This window comes from Neopelma chrysocephalum, unplaced genomic scaffold (assembly GCF_003984885.1).
Source record: "Neopelma chrysocephalum unplaced genomic scaffold, ASM398488v2 Primary Assembly neopelma1_22b, whole genome shotgun sequence".
Classification (NCBI taxonomy): Eukaryota; Metazoa; Chordata; class Aves; order Passeriformes; family Pipridae; genus Neopelma; species Neopelma chrysocephalum.
Genome location: NW_020897690.1, coordinates 9,869,641 through 9,891,325, shown reverse-complemented (window position 1 = coordinate 9,891,325; position 21,685 = coordinate 9,869,641). Strand labels below are relative to the sequence as shown.

At 36.0% G+C, this 21,685-nt stretch overlaps 1 long non-coding RNA gene across 3 annotated transcripts in view; it reads left to right on the top strand.

Annotated features, from left to right (window-relative positions):
- The window catches only part of LOC113965728, a 70,232-nt gene extending 52,934 nt beyond the window's left edge, over positions 1-17,298 (top strand). The window contains exons 4-6 of one of the 3 annotated variants that reach the window (XR_003533623.1): positions 6,528-6,602; positions 9,742-10,165; positions 15,485-17,298. This is a non-coding gene — a long non-coding RNA (uncharacterized LOC113965728). Of the gene's footprint in view, positions 1-6,527; positions 6,603-9,741; positions 10,832-15,484 lie in introns of those variants that run through there. The other 2 variants (XR_003533622.1, XR_003533620.1) reach the window with 2 other exon arrangements.
- Positions 17,299-21,685: the final 4,387 nt, after the last annotated feature.

Genomic DNA, 21,685 nt, shown 5'->3' with positions numbered 1-21,685 from the left:
TTATGTCCAGTCTGCGCTGCGATAAAAAAAGACTCTTAAATAAAGAAAAAAGAAAAATGCTATAATTAGGATGTAAGCTCTCAGAACAAAACAGCAGGTTCACAATGGTATTTTAGCAGCTCAGTAATCTTTTGTTCCTTTCCAGTGTAGGAGACATTCATGAGATGTTATACCTCTACACAGAGATCTTATTATGCATAATCAGCATTTTCACAAGAACTAGTTTAAAGGAATCACTTGTGATACATATTTTTAATTATTCTTTTCTGCTCTCAGAATTTGCTTGTTATTTCTGTTTGTCTGGCCTGCCAGGAGAAGGACACAGAATAAGAGAGAAATCACAACATTGAGATGGGAGAGTGAGAAAAAAACAGTAGTGCAAAATCAAAACTATAGGGAAGTAGGTAGGCAGGACAAAATAACAGTGTATTGCAAATTGCAACTAAGATATTTAAGGATAAATTACTTCAAAAAATTAAAGTTAATGAAAATGTCATCAAATTCTTTTGTGCTAGGATTTCAATGGAAGACATGTATCCAAATAGTACCTAAGCACTCCCAATGTCACTTAGATTTGCAAGCTTAATTCTGCTATTTCTAACTTTTGATCCTGTGCCGATAATGTTCCTTTATTGGAACATTATATGTGTGCATATATATATGTGTGTGTGTGTATGTATGTGTATATAAATATTTTTGTGTATACATGCTCTGTTTCTCTAAGACAGATATTATAGAAAACCTAACTGAATCTTATCTTTTGGAAATATTTTTATATTTTCTTTAGAATGAGTAGTAGGATTAGGGCCTGTGCGGTACTTCAGTTGATGACTTTCATGAAGGCTTGATCTGGAATGTCCAAAGGCTTACCAAAGCAGAATTCAATTAGTATATGAAATCTGTAAAAGATAACCTCATATTTGATTCCTGTTAGGCTTAGATGGTAGACACCACTGTTGTCTCAAGAAAAAAGCAGTTATGGATAATGTCCAGAGAATGATCTGCAGGTAGGCACTTCTTCTGAGCCCCTGGGACGGGGCTTATTCCACCTCACTTCAGATTTGTGCTTCCAGACCTGGTGGAGTAATCTAGAGCCCCTTTACAGCCCATGAGCACATCAGGGCTGCTCTTCTCTTACCCAGCTGACGCATCTACCTTTTGAAAGGTGATCTGTATCCCAGAAGTGCCTTTTCATCCATTGGCCATAAAAAAATAACAAATGTATAGTTCAGATGTTGATAACTACTCTGTAGGCCTCAAAGATTAGTTGAAATAAATTCTACCCTTACCTCATTTGTGGATCCAACCCAAAGGGGCTCTGGAGAAGGCCTGGGGTCTATTATGTATTAAATTCCTAATCTAGTGATATAAAAAAGACAACTTGACAGACACGAATCCTGATCTAATTACGGTTCTCAGCCTTAAAAAAGGATTATTTTTTAATGAGTCCTGTAACTCAAAGCACATATATATTTAGACAATTTATCAAACCTCTTAAGAAGAAAATCCTGACGTTAGTTATGGTGGTTCTACTAGTAGTCCATACATCTTATTCCTGTAAAAGAAGCAGGATTGTGATGAGGAATGCAGATGACCTAAAATTAATTAGGATATTCAGAAACAGTGAAAGCTAAGGGACTTGAAGAAGGACATAATGCACAAGCCAAACGGACAGTCCTTTGCTGACAAACCTATTGTGTCTAACATGCATTGAATGGAGTAATTGGAAATACCTAATGCCTTACTGGATACAAAATAAATTTTTCTGAGCTGATAGAAAGATGAGGGTGTTACTATAGACAATTGAGTCCAAAGTAATAAAAAAATGCAAAGAAATTCAGAGTAATATGGAAAATAAAATAAGAAATGCTATTTAAGTGAAAGGCACTACTTTCTTTAGAACAGTGCATTCCTTTCATGCCATGTCAGTTAGGGTTGCCATCTTTTACAAATTTTATCATGAGTTTGCCATGTATGTGGGGGAGGGTTGGGTTTAGATGTATTCTTGAAATCACAGTTTTGGGTAACATTTTTATGTTTCCTTTAAAAAAGAGAGAGGTATAATTCTATAAATTTGTTCCATAAACTTTAGCTGGGTGTCCCTGGGAAAAGGCATTAAGCATGAAATTAAGTGTGCAAAAATTGATACAATTGGCTTTTCTGTCTGAAAAGTATTTTTAATTTTGCATACGTACTTTTGCAAAACACTGGGAGATGTGGAGATAAACCTGTTGTTCTGAACTCGTGTCATGAAAAGATCTTAACTCTTTATTTAGCCAGCTAGACATTTTTCTCACTGAGGCAGAACTAGGGTTAAAATCCAAGTGAGTTTTACTTCTGGCTACAGCATAACTGGACAAGGTTGTATTTTTGTACCATAAATAAGGTTACAGACTTCAGGCAGAGCGAACTCTTGGATTAAAACATTGGATTTAAATCCAATAGAATACTTCAGGTGTTGCGTATGTACGACAATCTTCTAGATGGTTAAATGTTATTATACTTTCCTCATTTTCCACATAAAGTATTGAAAACATGAATTTGTCCAACAAGACTAAGTAAATCCTTGCTACACAGCAAGTGGTGAGAAGCAAAAAAGGTAACTCAGCTTCTCACCCAACTTCAGCAAAATGTTTCTCAGTCTCTCTGAAGATAAAGATAAAAGGGGAAGTGTGCAAGTAGTGGCTGTGTCTAAAAAGATGCACATTTGTAGTTTTTGATAGAGCCTTCAATAATGGTTGTTCTGGGAAGCTTTCTGATGCTTCTTCTGGTGTTTCATGGCATAGAGGGATGTGTCTGGAAGAATCCTTGTTCCTCAGATTGCATAAGCCAGTAGGTAGGTGAACTGCATATAAAATTGGGAGCTAGTTTGTTAACCTAGAGGTACTTCATTGATAGAGAGCAAACCTAGAAAAACGATGGGCCATGAATGAGTCCTAGGATGTGGGAAAATAGTCAGGTAGAGAGGTTGTCCCCTTCTTAGCACAGTCTCTTCCTGCATTCCCTAGCACTGACTCATGTTTCCCCTACTTGACAGCTCTGGCATTTGCCTTGAGCGCCATAATCCACACAATGTCAGCTATTTGGGATCCTTGAGCCAAAGAGCTTCTCTTTTTTAAATCCACTCATGTTCATCTCCTATTTCCATATGGAATTTACATTCAAAGCAGAGATCAAATCAGTAAGACTTCATACTCGCCTTGCAGCAGGAGCAGTGTCTGTGGCTGCTCTGTGGACTTTGCCTTGCACATCCACTGTGGCTGTGTTTTATGATTCTCCCATTCTGGGACCTAGCTGCAGCCAAACCAGGGAGGTGGTAACTTGGCATAAAAAATTCTGGAAACTCTCTGTGAAGCAGCCTTTGATTTTTGTATGGGTTTACAAGAGATCAGCATAATTCTATTTGAGCATCGTTAGGATTATATATTCCAGTGAACAAATCCAATCCTTGAAAGAATTTCTGGTCCAGCCATGATTTCATCAGGCAGCTTTTGCCAGCTGAATCCATTGAAAATGAAAATAAAATGTATAGTGTGTTCTGTGGAGAAAATAGGAAGTCCTTTTGTGATGTGAGATCTTACCGAAGCTCATGTGAAGGGGTTAATTTATTAAAAGGCACTGGCTTTTAGTAGTTGCTAGGTAACATTGACCTTTTTCCAAAGGCTGTACTCCTCCAAGGAGGGTGTTTCAGCAGAGGTGATAATTCTGTGTGGGGTTTCCTCAATGAGTTGGTGGGTAACCTATCTTTCAGGAAAGTTGGGAGGATATGGTTTTGGAACGAACTGTCATCTTCCCCCTCTCCTCTTCCATTCATGTTTCTCTCTCTTTAAAAAACAGAATGAATCAAACAAATAAACAAAAACACCCTGCCCAAACCAAACAAACAAATGACCAAGAAACAGAGGAAAAACACACTTTCTCTAATTTGCTGGTGGAACTACATTACTACAGTTGCAAGAACTCTCTGTCCTCCCCTTCAAACTGGGCACTAGAAATGTGAATGACTATTTTGTGCCTGCAACTGTAAGAAGTTCCACATTAAGAGTTGTGAAGCCTTCTTTTCAGAGTAGTTAAAAAAGAAAAAGAAATATGTCCTTTTTCAAGGTGTTTATCGTAATATATTTTCTCTAGAATGAGAAAGGAGTTAATAAATTAATTTTTAAGTAAGATTTATTTTTGTCTCAGATTATACACTAGCATTTTATCTTCTGCATTAGGATCACTGCTTAGACTTATTTCTTTACTAGTTCTGTATTTTGTTGTATTTTTAAGAGAAAAGGGAAAAAAATTCTTGAAAATCCACATGCACACCCAAATGATTCATGAGTTGATGAGACTAACCTAATGACAAGCAGTGTATTTAGCTCAGTGACTAAAAAAATTACAATTAGTGTTCTTTCAAAAAGAAACATTTTTATATAGAAAAAGGTGCGTAGACTTCATCCTTATGGGCCAGGGTAACTTACATGACAACTTGTTAAATCGATTTTATGCTTCTTTTAGATCTGCTATTCAATTTTTTAAAGTGCAGATACCATGGCAACCCCCTCTCTCATATGGAACGTATGCTGCTTTAGAGATAAAGAGCAAGTACATGCAAAGATGGAACAGGATGACATGTAAACTTTTTTTTTAATATTCACACTTTGGAAGAAAAAATATGCTACAGAGACACATTTTCTCTTAGCTGCAATATATTTTCTGAAAGAATCACATTTTGTACAATGCAATTAATCAGTCTTTAGATATTTTCATAAATATTATAGAAGGAAATTGCACCCTGTGCTTTTCTGATGTGTATGTGCATGTATTTGTATATATGCATATATATAGCCAAAGAATTATTCATATCTCTGCATTTGTTTTAGTGCAAAATGACTCCTTAAAGTCTGACACTAACAACTATATTTTTACTGATTTTCTTACTGTTCCTTAATGGCAAGAATGTAGCACAGTTTTTTGGTTTTGTTTTAATGTTATGAAGGAGCTGCATAGCTGCTATGACTAATTATTTTTTAAAAGAAGAGACAAAACACAGCTGAAGTATCAGTTCTGAGAAAAAGCAGGAGGAACTATATGTACTTGACTATATTGGCAGTTATTTACATTGTCTGGATCAGAATTTTCAAAAACATGGTAGTCTATTGGATTCCTCAATTAGCTTTCTAAATGCTTGACTTCAGAGAAGTCTGCTGGGGCACAGCATTTTTGAAAATCTGGTCTCTTGCTCGAGTTGCTGTAGAAGAAGTTGGACTTAGGTTATGAGATATTATTTATATCCAAAACAAGACAATTGATCAAGGAAACTGCCATTTCTTATCATCAAAACCCTATTTCTTCCTGTATTCTATACCTTGGTTAGAGACAGGATATATGTGAAATTTCAGCATCTTGCTGCTCATTTTATTTTCGTATTCAAGCCTGGTTCTATGATTAAAGACAGAGCTGAAATATTAGTATTTGGTAGTTTCTACCAATACAAGCTGAGCACTCATTTCAGGTTTCTGAATGAGTTAAAGAAGGAAAAACAATTTTTTTTTCCAGATTTAAAAGCACACTACTTAATGAGAACCCCTTGTTGTTCTGAACCTCAGTTTTGTCATTCCCACCCATAAACCCCAACAAATTACTCTCTTATGTGATCTTGGTTTTGATTATGCAGATGACTTTCACGTGCTTGGAGCACTGGAGGAAGGCAGGATGTAGGGTCCATCATTCCTTTTCTTCATCATTCTTCATCTAACATCATTAGTCTTGGGATCTGAGTGTTTTTTAATATGTCATTATTTAAATCAAGTAAACTGCCATGCATCATCTTTCTTATGTTTTGCTGCATTTTTGACAAGTGCACTAGTGTTTGGCTGTTTGTTTCCTGGTCACTCTTTTCACTTGTTGGCATTAAGTTTTGTCAACTTTCATTTCTTTTTGCAAACTTTAATAGGTTTGAAAATTTAGTTTGATTTTGATAAGCCTGCACAAGTCCCAGGCTGGTATACAAATATGCTTGTGGCTGCAAATCTCACAGGGAAAGACTCCCATAAGAGACTGACTACAAATAATAAAAGGAAATTACTGTAAACTATAAATGAAAATATAGGCTTTTCTTTTTCTTTACACCTTTCTGCTGGCAGTGTCTGAACCAACTTCCATTAAAATAGGAAATCCCATTGATGGTGTTAGGATGTTTGCCAGACATCCAAACATAAGAGGAATTTGCAGTGGAAACTCCAATAATAAGAAAAAATTGCTATTAGAAAATTAATTCTGCATCTTTGAATTATAAATAAATCTCTGTTCCTGTTTAGGGGGATTGGATGCTGGAGTTCATGTTCACAATGGTTTTCCTTTGTTGAAATCAATTTGCCTGTGCCAACCATTTATGCTTTAACAAGAAAGTAATGTGATGATGAGAAAAAGCATGGCATATTGGGATGTTCCTCTGAGTGCTATTCCCTGAGGCAGCTGCTGGAGAGTATTGAAGGGCGGCTAAATCAACATTGCCTACTTTTTTTTTTTTTTTTCCCCAGAGACCAAATGTGTAGCCTCTGTGATGCAAATTATATTTAACCAGCTCTGGGGACTGAATATGGATTGGTGCTTTGGTGAGTCTGGGTCTTTCTATGTGGTCACAGAACAGTTTTTCTCTATGTTACAAGGCCGACTGTGGTACACATTTGTATATAAATAAAGCAGTGAGTTTGTTTTATAATTATTAATCACAGATCTGAATTAATTTGTTCTTTATTTCAGTTTAGTTTTTATGAAATGAGTACTTTCAAAGTGAGTAGCAGTGTTGAAAACTAAGATAACTGTAAAGAGTATTGCCCAACTGGATCTAATAAATGCGAATTGAAGGATTAACTTTGGTCAAAATGCATTCTTAACAATACATTCCAAACAAGCACATTTATTAATGTAGATAGTGCATCTTGTACCTTCCAAGCTCTGAGTTCATTGCTGACTAGAAATCTTAATAAGTATGTTTTACAAATGGCTTTAAATAATGATACCTTCAGGACAATAAATGACGTACAAAAAAAATTAAGGTCTGTAAGGTCTGTTTTTTAGGTATCAGCAATCATTATGAAGTGAATTTTGTAATTTATGTATTAATGAGTGCTAAATAGACTGTAAATGGTACGGAAAATGTATTCTTTATTTATAGGTTGTAGCAAATACTCAAGAAATAACAGTAAAATTAAGCTATATAGAGAGATTGATAGATGCGTTTTTATTATACTTTTTGCTGACTTAAGTTTTCACTTGTGGAAAATAATCTTGCCTATATTTAAAAAAAAGGATTAAAAAAATTTCCCAAATTAAATTTTTAACTACTATCTTTAGTAGCCATTTCCGTGACAGTATTTTATTAATTGTAGTTGTTAGTAAATTATTTGTGTTCAAAAAATTAATTTATGCCTTAAATACTTTCTCAAATTATGTCTTTTTTTCTCCTCATATAGAAATCCCAGATAACAAACTAAATAAGCTCCTAGATTCAGATTTGAGGTAAACAATTAAAAACGTAAGTTTAAAGTGAAAAACAGTTCAGGAAATTGACTGATGGGCTTGGCTTATTTTCATCTTGGCACTACTACTAAACATCATATGATTATACTTTATTTTAAGAAAAGAGCCAGAAGTAAAAAAATAAAACCAAACCACAAACAGAAAATCACCAGCACCACGAAAAATGCCGTTGAAGAAGTTTTGTGTTAAGGTGCACACATCACATACATAAAATAGTGCAATTTTTTCCCTTATTTGACTGAGGCTTTGAGGCAGGGGGGCAGGAAGGTGTGGGGGAGGCAACTACAAAAAATAAAAAAACAGTACTTACCATAAAAGATAGACTTTCACTTAAAATATTTACCAAAGAAAGTAAATTTTGTCACAACTTGCCAAATGAAAGGTTGTTATAACTCTTTTTAAAATGTAAAATGTTTTAACTGAAAATACAATATCTTAATAATTGTTACCCAATACAAAAAATATTTTTATAGCAGTAAAACCCCCAGCAATTCAGAGTATTTCTTCTTCCAAGATAAGCATTGTTTTTAAATAAAAACTTGAATTAGTGTCAGATTTAGGACCTAAGCATGAAAAACCATCCAAAAATTGTAGACATTCCCATTAACTGTTATTTAAATGTTGTCAATCAAATCTGTTTGCATCTGGTACTGATGCCATGTGAAATTTATTTATTAAAACTTTCAGTCACACATGGAAAGTTTTGCAGATGGTGCCTCTTCTCATCTGTTTTTTTCCAGTTTCCCCCCAAACTCCAGTTCCTACTCTTTCGACCCCCCAATTTGATTCCTCCTTCTAAAAAAACAGATCTAATCAGTAGCATGTTAAACAAGAGGGGATCTTTTATGTATTCTGTGTTAGGACAAGGAAAGCATCGCTGTAGATCACTAGAATAAACAACTCAGGCTGATTCAATTACAATGCCTGGGCCAGGCTTTTATCTGCTGGTGACATCATTTCAATCAAAATGTAAAATAATACAATCCAATAGATGCAAGAGGGAGAGATAGGACACAGACTGCTGCACTTAGTCATTTAATAAAAAAAAGTGGAAGAAAGCTCTTTCTGACAGGCTGCTAGGACTTCCATTTCCAAAACTCTATTACCTTGTATAATAGTATTCAAAAGAATTGAATGCAGGAAATTGTCTATTACTTTTTATTAGTAGAAGCTGTTATGTAGGATACAGCCTACTGCACTGTTTTTTCTTTGTTCCTTTAATTAACAAGAGCATGAAATCCTTCTATTGGCAAGCACTTTTTCCAAAGCTTCTGTTGCCTTCTGTTTTTACTGAAAAGGTAGGTTTTTGTTCTTTTCTTTTCTCTGAATGTCTTCTTTTTTTTAATACTAAAAAAGTAATTTTTTTCAAGTCACTGTAATCTAAAGTCTATCAGTCACCTTAATGGGCTAGGAGAGGGTAGAATGCGGATACATTTCCATAGCCATAGAACAATTTTATAAGAAAGTTTCACGTTTGAGGAGTGAGGGAGATTCAGATTGCAACCATGTATAGCCTGATGCCAGTCTTCTGACCATTTCACTTGCCAGCTGAAACTTGGTTTCATTGCTTAATTTATTATTTTGCTCTATGAGCAAAAGATAAATTGATACATATTGATTTGATAAATGCATGATGCAGAGAAACATATTCTTTCATCAGACTATATCCTTGATCCCATAAGATTGTCTGTGACAGCATATGACAGGGTGTCCTGAACCTGGCCATCCTACACAATCCTCTCAGATTTTACTGGGAGTAAAAGTAGTAGTCCTGATTCTAATGAAGTGTATTTCCACTGACTTCTACATTCATATCTAAAATATACCAGAAAGCAGATATGAGGGTAGAACTCTTGCTCTTTGGAGAGAACATATTTAATTGATTTTAAAGATTAATTACATATATAATTCAGCTTCACTGTTATTAGATTCATAAAGGTCTTAGTATCTTTATTTAATAGTAACTTCTCTAGCTAAATTGTGACATTGGGTAATGGACAGAATCTTGCCAAGAGCGAACAATGACTATTGCAGCTGTCACTGAAACACTCTTCTACCATGCTTACCATTTGAGGGTGCATTATGAGGAAGTGGATTGAATCAAATGGCTAACTGCAGATGATGTCAAAGGAGATGTAACTCCTTAAAGGAATTTTATCAACATTTTCTTTACTAATGCAATGATTTGTTCTTCTTTTGCACTTACCATAGCAAAAAGACCTGAAGAGAGCTGAAGTCTGTGGTAGTCTTGAAAGATGTTGACTTATGTCTTCTCTTACTAAGAAAGAGATTGCTACTATTCTGGATAGCATTATTGTTCCAAGCATGTGGTAAGGTTTTTTTGATTATTTATGAAAAGGATACATTGAGGATGAAGTAATAAACTATGCTGGGAATGAACTAGCAACTACTGTAATCACTGAACAATTTTAATCCTCCCTTTCACAACCATCAAATGTGTTTTATAATTTTTCAAATTCATATTTGATATACTATCCTCTTTTTACAATGCCTGTGATGCTAACCAGTATTCTCCTACTGTTGCAGTGGGCTTAGACCCTAGCAGGCTGTAATCATGGTCAAGATCAGACAACCCATGTTAGACACACAGCACCTGAATGAACACAGACCTAAGGTACTAACAAGAATAGTTTAAACATGTAAACTAGTTATCTAAACTTGCTATCTATCTAGGCAATGAAGAGATAAGAACTTAAAGGGTAAAAAATGCTTAAAGCTGGATCTTGGTCTACATGGGACAAGGGCACATGGAGCATTACTGCTGCTGTAATTTGGGTACCTGAGCTGAAGCTGCATAAGCTGAAGTTGCATATGAAGTTATTCAGCTCATCTTTTATTTTCTGACAGTGCCCTCACATCCTCAGGTAAGATGAAAGGTGGACCAGTCCTAAGCCGTATCAATACTCCAGAGGTAAAGGGTCCTTTCCGGGAAAGTGAGAGTTATGGATTTCAGCTCCTGCAGGCTGCAGGAGTATCTAGCACTTTGGTCCCTTGGCTTTTAGCTGAGTGAGTTGTCTAGTAGGCTGTTACTGGAAAAGAAAGGTATTTTACCATGTCTATGACTGAGCACTGGAATAGGCTGAATTCATCATTGTCCAAGTGTCTTGAGGAAAGGTACATATGTGCATGATGAAACCGAGACAGTTACATGTGTCTTCAACCATCTCCCAGTCCCATCACAGATTAAGGTGTGTGTTAGCTTAGAGAAGGGTAATGCATTTGCAAGACTATCTCAGTGCTTAGGAAACACTGTCATTCAAAATGGAGATATGAGTTGATAGCAGACACCCCTGGACATAGTGCTGGAGAGCAGACACTTGTCAGAGATTCACTGAGTTTTCATCTCAGTTCAAGTGGAACTCATGTGATCTGCATCTTACAGCAGAGTTTTAACCTAAAAAATGCATGTATGTCAAATTCCGTGAGTTGGAACTGGATCTTTTCCCACAATATGTCTGCCATATTCAACCACAAAGTGCTTTTCTTACCTTATGTAAGCATCAAAACTCATCTTTATTCTGACCAAAGTCCTCCCTTAAACATAAGTAGTTGAGACCCTTTTGAGTCATCTTTCTTCACAGGACAATAAGCCAGGAAGGATAGCAAATGGCAGAATGTAACAACTTAAATCCAGAACTGACCTACTGTAAAATGTTTTTATAAATGCTGGGGATATAGTCCCCTCTGCATGAAAGTAGAATGTCTCATGTGCCTTTATAGTTGAGCCATGTAGGCTTTTTGGAAACATATCTTCAGTGTGTATCCATGAAAGTTCAGTTTATAACATAAAAATTGTTTTCCTAGAATTTTCAAAAACCCTAATACATTTGGAACATGGATTTTTAAAAAAGATAAATAAAGCAGTACTTGCTGTTCCTGATTCTCCAGACAGTCTCGTAGAACCAAGGAATTCAAAGGTTACCTTTTCTGCTGGATGCTTCTCTCACTTCTCCTGCTGTGCTACTATGCTTTCCACTTTGCACATCTCTGCCTAACTTTTATGAATTTTAGTCCCATTTTCTAGCACCACTTGATCTACTCCTTCCTCCCTGGAGTCAGCTCTTGATTTACTGCTTTTAGCCTGATGTCTTTGTTCTCCTTCAATTTCTTGACTCCCCAAGCTCTGTTCCATTTTAATTACAGCGATATTCTCTCTTGAAATCTGAAAGTTATGGAGTCCTGTCCTAGCTGACGATTATTTCAAGGTCTACCCAGAAATTAGTGTGGTTTGGTTTTTTTTTTTTAGTAGACCTTACTTTTCCATACTAGATATCAGTATGTTTTGAATCTATTCTAAGTAATTCATATAACTTAAAAATCTGGACATACTGTAAGAAATGGTTTTTTATCTAAAAAAATTTTGTATTTTAGCTCTTAATAGGTCTGAATAGTTCTGTAGTTCTTATTAAATGCATCTGATGTAACAAAAATATAAAAAAATGGGGATAATTAACTGTTACCTTTGTATCTTTGTACCCTGTTTTTTTATTTTTCCATTATTAAAAACAATATTTTTCCAAATAATAAAATAATGAATAATAAAATTACAATGTTTTAAAAATAAAAAATAATAAATAATTTCTTTGCAAAAGTAGCAAATCCCTGACTGGTACTAAAGGCAAGCTAAGCATCAAATCTACTCACCTTATAGCTTGTTTAGAAGCCTTGGTATTCCTATATCTTTCAGTACAGGATGTGTCTTTTGGGTGTAATAGTATGTACAAAATGCATCAGCTTTCTCTTAAAATTTGACTTTTGGAAATAGTTTTGCAAAGTGTCAGTATTATGTAAGTAGGGAGCAGGCAAGAGCAGATTTGGGATTTTTTTTACAGCTTTCACGCAGCGCATTTAATCTTCATGTCTATTAGGATATTTTATAATATGTTATGTTTTTGGAGGTTATATGACTTCAGTTGTTGGCCCTCCATTTCACCATTATGTTGACCTAAATCATGCTTTGTTGTGCATGCATGTTTGATGAGCAGGCTGTGTGGTCAAAAAGATTTATCTGAGAAAGCTTATACAGGAATGTACTTTATTTTGTGAGCATCTTGTGGCATGCTGTTAGTGCTATGTCATGGCTAGGCTTCACGAACGAAGATTTGGGAAAGGCTCTACCCACGTTTGTTGCAAGCGCGTTGGTGGCTGAAAAGGCCAATACGAGAAAGGCATGTCCGGTTGCAAAAGGCACATCAGAAAGACTCCTTGGGTGGTATATTCTGCAAGGCACAATTCTTTCTGCGTTGTCTTTTCTCCTCAAGAGTGATCCTGCGTACTTTCTCAAAAGCATCAGCAGCATTATAGATGGTGTGTCTCCAGACCTCCCGATTGGAGGCCAGAGTAGACCAGTTATGTTGATCAATATGCCCAAGGCTGAGATGTTGTTTCAGGGAGTCCTTGTATCTTCCCTTCGGGGCTCCTCTCATGTGGCAGCCGGTGGCAAGTTCACCATAAAGCAGGATCTTAGGGAGGCGGTGGTCCTTCATCCTTGAGACGTGCCCTGCCCAACACAGCTGTGTTCTCAGCAACATGGCCCCAATACTTGTGACTGCTGCTTGTTCTAGAACAGACATATTGGTCACATAATCTGACCAGTGGATGTTTAGGATTGTACGGAGGCAGCGTTGATGGAAGCGTTCTAGGAGTCGCAGGTGGTGGCGATAGGTGACCCATGATTCAGATCCACATAAGAGAGTAGACAGCACTATGGCTCTGTAAACACTGATCTTTGTACTTTTCTTCAGGTGTTTATTTCACCAAACTCTTTCATGAAGCTTTCCGAAGGCACTATATGCCTTTGCCAACCTGTTGTCTATCTCTCCATCAATCTTACCGCTATATAAAGTGCACATATTAGACCTATACATGAAAGTACAGGTCTGCTGTTTAATGTGAGTACTGCAACTGATGAGGTTTACATAAAACTTTGTGCTGTCCATACATGAATGGACTTACGCACCTGAAGAAACAGAATGAATTTAAGCCTGTGGATCTAAATCTGAGATTGTAAATTGCATCTCGTCTGCTGAATGTTGGCTCCCAGGCATCGTGGCTTTTTTAATCAAACAGAATTGTCCCAGGCTTGATCAATCAGAGCAGTTTAGACCATCTAGAAGCAAAAAAGTAGATTTTCTATCTAATTCTGAATCCTTTAAAAATCTGACTCCAGGAAGTGTTTTGAGATGGTACTGGATTAGTGACTGCTGGGATGGGACTCACTGGAAAATACAGGGACAGCTAATAACTTTGTTGGCAATTTGTCTGGAGAAGTTCAGTGTTAGAAAAGCAGTTTCTGGACATGCTCAAATCATCAGAAGATCGGATTGAAAGCCCTTCACTGCTAACGGGGCTATTTCCAGAAACAGGCAAAGCAAGGCAAAACAGGCAAAGTCTAGAGCAGCAACATGACTGTAACTGGGTTGGCTGCAGTTGCTGCTGTACAGAAAGGGTAAGCGTGTATGGGGAAGCCTCTGCTTCTGGATGGGATCCATGCCCAGTCAGTGCTGCCATGTCTCACATCAGTGCAGACAGGAGAGGATCTGTGAGCTCCTCACTGCTCTATTCAGTCAGGGTGCCACTCCTCCTCCCTGCACTTTCCTTACCCATGGAAAGAGTGTCTCACTCTTATGGTAGTGTTCAGAAGGCAAAATTCAATTTTGCTGGCATTACTGAGAAGTCTGAGCCAGCTCCAGCTGCCTGAAAGACTTCAAATCAGTATCTCCTGCAATGCTGCCTGCTGAGGGGCTGAGCTGGAATCACTTTTCTCCCTTCCTATTAAAACTGCACTGCTGTGCGTAGAGTAGCTTGAGAGAGAGAAATTTTACAGCCTAGTGGTTACAGTATTCACCTGGGAGGTGAAGATGGGGAATCCATTTGTTGTGTAAAGGTCTGTTTATTAAGTGGCCAAAGGAAACGAAAAAACAAAGAAGGAAAGAAGAGATAAAATGAAAGAGATAATAACAAACAGCAAAACAGCTCATAGTGGAAGGAGAATTTGATTCAGCAAGTTCTGTTGAAATGGTTAGTTTTTGATAATTCACTATGAAAAGGCAGCTTTAAAGAGATTTTCATGGCTAATACAGTCTCTTCCTGTTTTCCATCATCATCATCATAAATTTCTTTTAAAGACAACTGGTCTTAAATATGCATTCTTCCTTCTCTAAGCTGTTCCAGATGGGAAATGGCATAGTTTAGAGAGGAGCTGGATCAATAATCTTCCTAAATAGAAGATAACCTAGGCAGAGAGCCATGTTTTGTAAGGTTTCCTCTGAGTCATTGAAGCTACCCAGTATTAGAACATGGTCTTGGGTTCAGGGCTTTAGTGGGAAGCCCACCTAAAACACCACTGTGTCTGAGTTATTTTTAACATGGGGTAAAAGCATTGTGGCAGCAATGGAAGTGTATGGTATTAGTGTCTTTGCATTTGAAATGTACCTATCTGTATTTAACAAATATCTTGATTATGACATTAATTTCCAGTATGTTGAGCTTATTTAAATTATTTTAAGCAGCATCCAGGTAAATGCTTAAAAATTTTAAATCAATTGAAACATGTATAAAGTCTATATTAAGATGACTTTGACTTGGTAAGACTAATGCCAGAGTGATCAATAATGGCATGACTAAAGGACATTTATCCTACTGTTCCACATACGGAGAGATCTGTGAACACCACAAAATAAACTGCTTGCCGCTTTATCTGCTGATGCTGTTAAGGGGGACTGAACCCTGCATGAAACTGGATCTGTCCCTTGGCAGTGATCCCAGTTAAGTAGGCATGTCATTTATCAATGTGCCAATAACATAATTTCTGTGATATTTTTTTGTCCATGAATTTTGCATTGATAAGAGACTTCTTCAGCCAATAATCTTGCTTATTATATCATACAAAGAAACTGCCTGTCCTTTATTCTCCTCTTCTTTCTTTGTACAGCTGCAAATACTAGAACAGATCAGTGAAGAATCAACGAAGAATTTTCTTGACCAAGTTTTTTAAAGGATAAACTACTAAATATATATTATCTATGCTGTAAGCAAAATCTAATTTCTGTTTTGCATAGATTGTGTTGTGATGTCTTAGAAGAAAGTCCTCAGCTCTAACTCCTGGTGCACAGCCGGACTCAAACTTCCTTAATAGCGAATGTGAGATCTTTGTTTCAGCTTTGACCAGCAGATGGATCTGAGTTTACAAAGTTAATTTAAGTCAGTTTGGATTCCATATTCTTATTTGGTTTCATTACTCTATTGCTAATTATAATAAATTATAAATAGGAGCTTTCTAGGACTTGATTTAGATCTACAGGTTTGGGGTTTTTTTTCCACATTGTTTTTCTTAGTGAAAATGGTAAAAGCATGCTAGTTTTTCTCATTCCACTTCTTCACTGAAGCTTCTTAAGAAAATGAGATACAATAAATCCATTTAGGATTATGTTGAAAAAGCATTTCTGCTTTTAATATTAGCCAGATTTTTACTGCTAAGTTTTGCTGGCAAATCTCTGAAAGTTTCAGCTTGCAACTTATCCGGATCACTTAAATCTACAACACTGGCTTTGCAGCCTTGCAAGAACATCTGTTTTGATTTCCAATGCTATCTTTTTTAGTCCTAGAACACTCTTCTTTAGTGTGAGTGATATTTTTTCAGAATCTTAAAGGGCCTTAGTTTTAACTCCAAAACATAATGAATATCAGGAGGAAGTACCTCAGTGTAATGTTTCTTGTGCTAGTACTTTCACTGAATATATTCAGTCTAAATGGACAAAGAAATTGGTGGATGTTCAAGTCACACTTTCTATGACTTTAGTGAAACCTGGCAATACAGTAGCATTATGCACTACATCTCTTATTGTGCTCTTATTGAAGCATAGTTTATATATCTTTATATATATATCTTTATATGTTGTAAAGAATTACTTAAACAAGTAGTGGCTATTAATGGGTCTAGTAGCATGCTGTTGCTTTTCTTTGGCGGTAAATGGAAGCATTTGGTGGGGAAGTATTGGTCTGAATCTGCATTTATAAAAATTGTTCAAAATTAAATGCCTGAAAAATGCCGATGTATTGCAACCAATGACTATCATGTATGTAGAGAAAGGACTAGTTAGATATCTGTTCCTTAAATTGATTCTGCTTTATAAATGCAAGAATTAATAATGGTGTTGTGTACATCTGCAAATGGAAACCAAAACAGGTTATGATTTGATAGCTCTGGTTATCACTAGAACTTGGAACAAGTGCTCCAACTGGAAAAACGGCTCATTAGCTTCTAACTTGTGCTTTCATAAACTTCATAGCTTAGCAGAAAAAAAATTGATTACCTGGCATTCAATATCAGTTCCAAATAACTATTCCTTAAATATGCTATTTTATACTTCAAATAATCTGTATATATTAATTTCTTAATTTCTTAATCCATATATGTACAGATGATGTCACTCTACTGGCTAAAACCTTTCTCCTATGATAGACATCTCTTGTATATTAACACAAATACCACACTATTGTTAATAGGATTGTATCCCAACCTTCTATCAAATTGTTTACCAAAATTAATCTGTCATTTTTTCTATACACATTCCCACCTAAAAAAATAATGGTGTTTTTATTCCATAGTTTATACCAGACTGATATGTAGTGCCCTAAATCTCAAAGGTATTTATGGGTAAAAAGCAAGTTAATATATGCACAGTTTTACTCGTACATTTAATAACAAAACTTCTAATTAAATTCTAATTGAATTCGACTTGTCATACTTACACTGTTAGATACTATGAACATATTATGATTATTTTTTTTAGTGCAACTTATGAAAAATAAGTGCTTTATTTCATTTCTTCTAAATTATTTTTCATTTTTTTTCTAGGTAGGTTAATTTTTAAACAAAAACACTATTTTGAAAACAAACAGTTGAATCAATTCCCTCCCTCAAAATATAGAAATAACCCCTTTTTTTGGTCACACTAAGAAATTAATATGTTAAAAATGTTGGCATAAAAAAATGGTGTTTTAAAAAATCTCCCTTCTCCTTTTTTTAACAGTATTTACCAAATTTTCCTAGAGCTTTTGAAAAGCTTTGTTCCTGAAAAGTCTTTTCTATGGAAAGATATATGTTTTAGTATTTTCCCAGTTCTAATTCCAAGAGTCCACATGAAATACAAGTTGTTTTTAGTTAGTATCAGATTCTACAATGGTATTGGGAGTTGATGATTGTGTAAATTATTATGATAAACTTTAACCCTTCTTTAATGTAAAACATTCATGTAGCAATTTGATAGTTTTCAAATATACTCGTAAGGTGTAATTATCTACTGACATATTTGAAAGGGTAGTCATTCTTTGTAACATCATGTGTTTGCTATTTCCTACTCATAGTGGACATAGGTTTGCTAATTTAAGTCACAAGAAATCATTGTCCACTTTCCACTTTCTAATCAGGGAAAAAACCTGAACATGTTAATGAAATCCAAATAAGGGAGACTAATTTTTTTTAGTTGAATACACAGAATTTTCCGATTGTGCAGGAAAACTTGTTGAATTCATGAACATTTGCAAAAAAACCCACCCCAAACCTTCTACGAATTGCATGAATTTTGCATTTTAATTTTCCCACTATTTCCTAAACAGTCCCTGTGCTGGTTTACCAGCTTCTGATAGCTGTGTGAATTTTGTAACGCACCTTATGAATCTTTGTTAATATGAGGTGGAAAAAAATTTGTTAAAAATTATTTATGTAGATCATTGACCACTCCATAATTCTATCCACTTCCATGAGCTCTGCTACTCATGTATTTAAATCTTTCACACTATGTCTCTTTTATTTTGGATAATGTTTATTTATATGACTAACTGCAAAGGTAGATGGGTAAAATGAAAAAGAAAGGTAGGATTGTGTTTTCCTCTTCTCTCTTTCTCTTTCTCTTTCTCTTTCTCTTTCTCTTTCTCTCTCTCACTCTCCCCCTCTTTTCTAAACAAGCTAAGAGTTTTTATAATTCATCACCTGGCTGACAGATGAGTTCTGCTGGAGAATATTAGAAAATGTCTCAAATCTCATATATATGCTAATGGTATGCTGAGACTGGTTGGTGGTATGCCGGAGTTTTTAATCTGTCTCGACCAGTGTGGAAAGTGGAGGAGACAAGTCATTGCACTCGACAATTTATGATCAAACAACTGAATTGTAAAGGAAGAAGGACATGCAGAAAAGGAGAGTAATTTTCTGATTTAACAGCGTTGTTACTACAAATAAAGAAATCTTGATTTTGACTGCACTCGACATTAAATGAGTTTCCTGTGCCCTGCTCTGAATTTTTCATTTTCAGATTTGTATAAAGCACCCTGCTTAGATACAAGTGACAGATAAGGAGACGATTGCATATGGAAATCAAATGTGTATAATAAAGCCATCTTCTGTTTATTAAATAAACACATGTAGATGACTTCCGTGGAGAATGCACTGATAATTCTTCATTGTGTTCTAGTTTTTTTGCAAGTCACAAAGAATCTTATTTAACAACCACGAGTGACTAGATGCAAGCTTTTCTGTTTATTACCTTGTAACAAACCAGGCAGTCTAATATATGGCGTTTATAAACATATTATTTTGATTCTTTAGTCCAAGTTTTAGCTGTATCAGTACAATATATTAGTGTTCATGCCGTTAGAGTTCTGGAAGCTGAATTGATGCATTAGTATTTTCTGAATATTATATTTTCATGATAGAAATTGTAAAGATTATCAAGAAAATATGTACATTATTGTTAACTGAAGTTCTGGGAGAAGGGAAGTATAGCATACAGCACTTCGGTCTCCAGATCAAAAAAAGACTAAAGAACTAAGAACTAAGACTATGGGGCCTGCAGTCAGCTTGACAAATATTTCTGATCCAGTGATTTAAGAGTCTTAAATTTCACATATAAAAAACACTTGAAGTTCATCAAGGGATGTCTTTCCAGTTCTATTTCTCACTCTTGGTTTTTTTTTTTGGGATATAGCCTTCCTATAAATTATTATAATCTATTGTAGTGTTGGGTAACATCATGATACTGGTTGTTTTTTTCCAGAAAGGGTTTTTATATTGCAATCGAAATGCTTGTAGGCCTTTTTAATGAAGCAAAATACACTCTTTTCACCTTCTACCTCTGGAGAACTAAGTTGAAATTTAGATTTTGGTTCACATTTTTATTTTGAGAAGAAGAAGATGTGACGGGTGAATCAGTGATGTCTAGACACTAATGAACTATATTTAGTGAAAATTATCAGCCATGTCAGAGGAGATCTACAATTGGTAGTTCACCCTGACTGGACTGAGAGGTCCATTATATTAAGCCCTTCCCTGTATTTATCAATGTCAGCAGCCGCATTATGAAGGTTTTGGACTCTCGCTATTTTTTTCTCAAATTATCAGCAGCATCACCGTGTACTTTTGGTTGTGCTTGAACTCTATTTTGATGTTTTACTTTTGAAAAAGAAGAAAACTCCACCAAATTAACACCCCAAATGCAAAGCATGCCCACCTCCTGACAGGTATTTACTGCTGAATGAGGGGGGCATTGTGAAATTCTGGTTCAGGCTTCCAAAGCACCAGGCAGCTTCTCTGCCTGGGATAACTGTAATGTGAGCTTCGGCATAAGTGCATCAGAAAATCCACATGGATTTCTTACTATGATTGGAAGTGATTGCTGTGCATAGAAGTGCACAACCAGTTCAAACAAGACTAGATAAGCTGTGTTGCAAAGCCATATGGCTTAGTTTAAACAGCACAAAGAGGAAGTCTTTGATCATGGCCTTTGATCATAGTTAACCCTAAATGAAGTGGTGGGCTAATGTAGGTAAGAAGGTGTCGGAATCAAAGCAACTAGAGGCTGGTATGAGTCTAGTAAAAGAAGAATTTTGGAGAGGACCCTGGTATGCAGATGGTTTGTTTGATTTTAAACCTAGGGTAAGGGAGAAAAAACTAGCATCTTGGGCACCAGTGGAGAAGACCAAAATATGGCAGAAACTATGAAGATGACTGGATGCAGAAGCTGTAAGGTGTATGTTATCCTTCAGTGAGTTTCTGACAGAATTTACATATGCATGAAGGGTCATCTCATAATGTTGAGGAAAATAAAGAGGTGTGAGAGACATAAATGCTGCTAGAAATGAGGGTAGAATATAGAAATGCATTTGAGTATGACAGATAAGATGAAAGGAAAGAGCATGAACATAACTGTAGTTGCAGATGGGTTGATTGGCACATCCCCAGATGAAAAGGAGACCTCTAGAAATATATTAAAATGATGACAGGGCAGAGGAAAATACCAGAATGTGAAGGAAATCTGTGGAAGAAGTTTTCACTGTGGAAGGAGTTTGTTCTGTGGAAGGAGTGATGAGGTGCAACCTCTAGAGACAGAATATTGAGCAGCATGAAAGAAGAGACTGAGTAAATGGTAACAGCAGGGGCTAGTGGCTGAAGAAAAAGAGAAGGCAAAGATAAGTGGAAAGCAGAAAGGAAGCAAGAAGGCCAAAGTTTCGTAGGAACCTAAGGCTGCTCTGAAAGATCACTTTTTTTCATAAGAAATATTAACAGACTGGCCATCAAAGTGGATGGAAATGGAAAACAGTCTTGTGTGAAGTCTGTCCAAGCATAATGCTGTGAGGGTCTGGCAGAGTGTGAAAGTCATTCTAAATAGGCTGGGGAAGAATCCTTTTGCTGTCATTCTACCATTTGACTGTAAGAATAAGAAACTTGCTTGAGCCACTCAAAGAGAGTTGTGCTAGATGGCGGAAGATGTTCAAAGGTCTTTGCTGGAATTCTTCTATTTCCTAGACCTAGAGAGCAAATATTTGGGAAGATAATATCATCAGGAGTGGTGAAAGCACCAATCCAGAGTTTGAGATATTTGCCTAGTTAAGTACCTGGAGAAGTAGCTCTCTTGGATTTTTGCTAACCTGACTAATAAGAGAATGGACAGTAGAGAGGAAGTAAATGCTTTGAGGATAATAGCGAAGTGGGTAGTTAAAAATAGGAATGCTTAATTTGGATAGTGAGATTTAACTGGAAACTCCCTCAATAATTCATAGGAACTGCACAACAAAGTGGAGGAAGTCAAACAAGGAATCAGATGTGAAACAACATTATAAGAAAAGCAAAATGGAA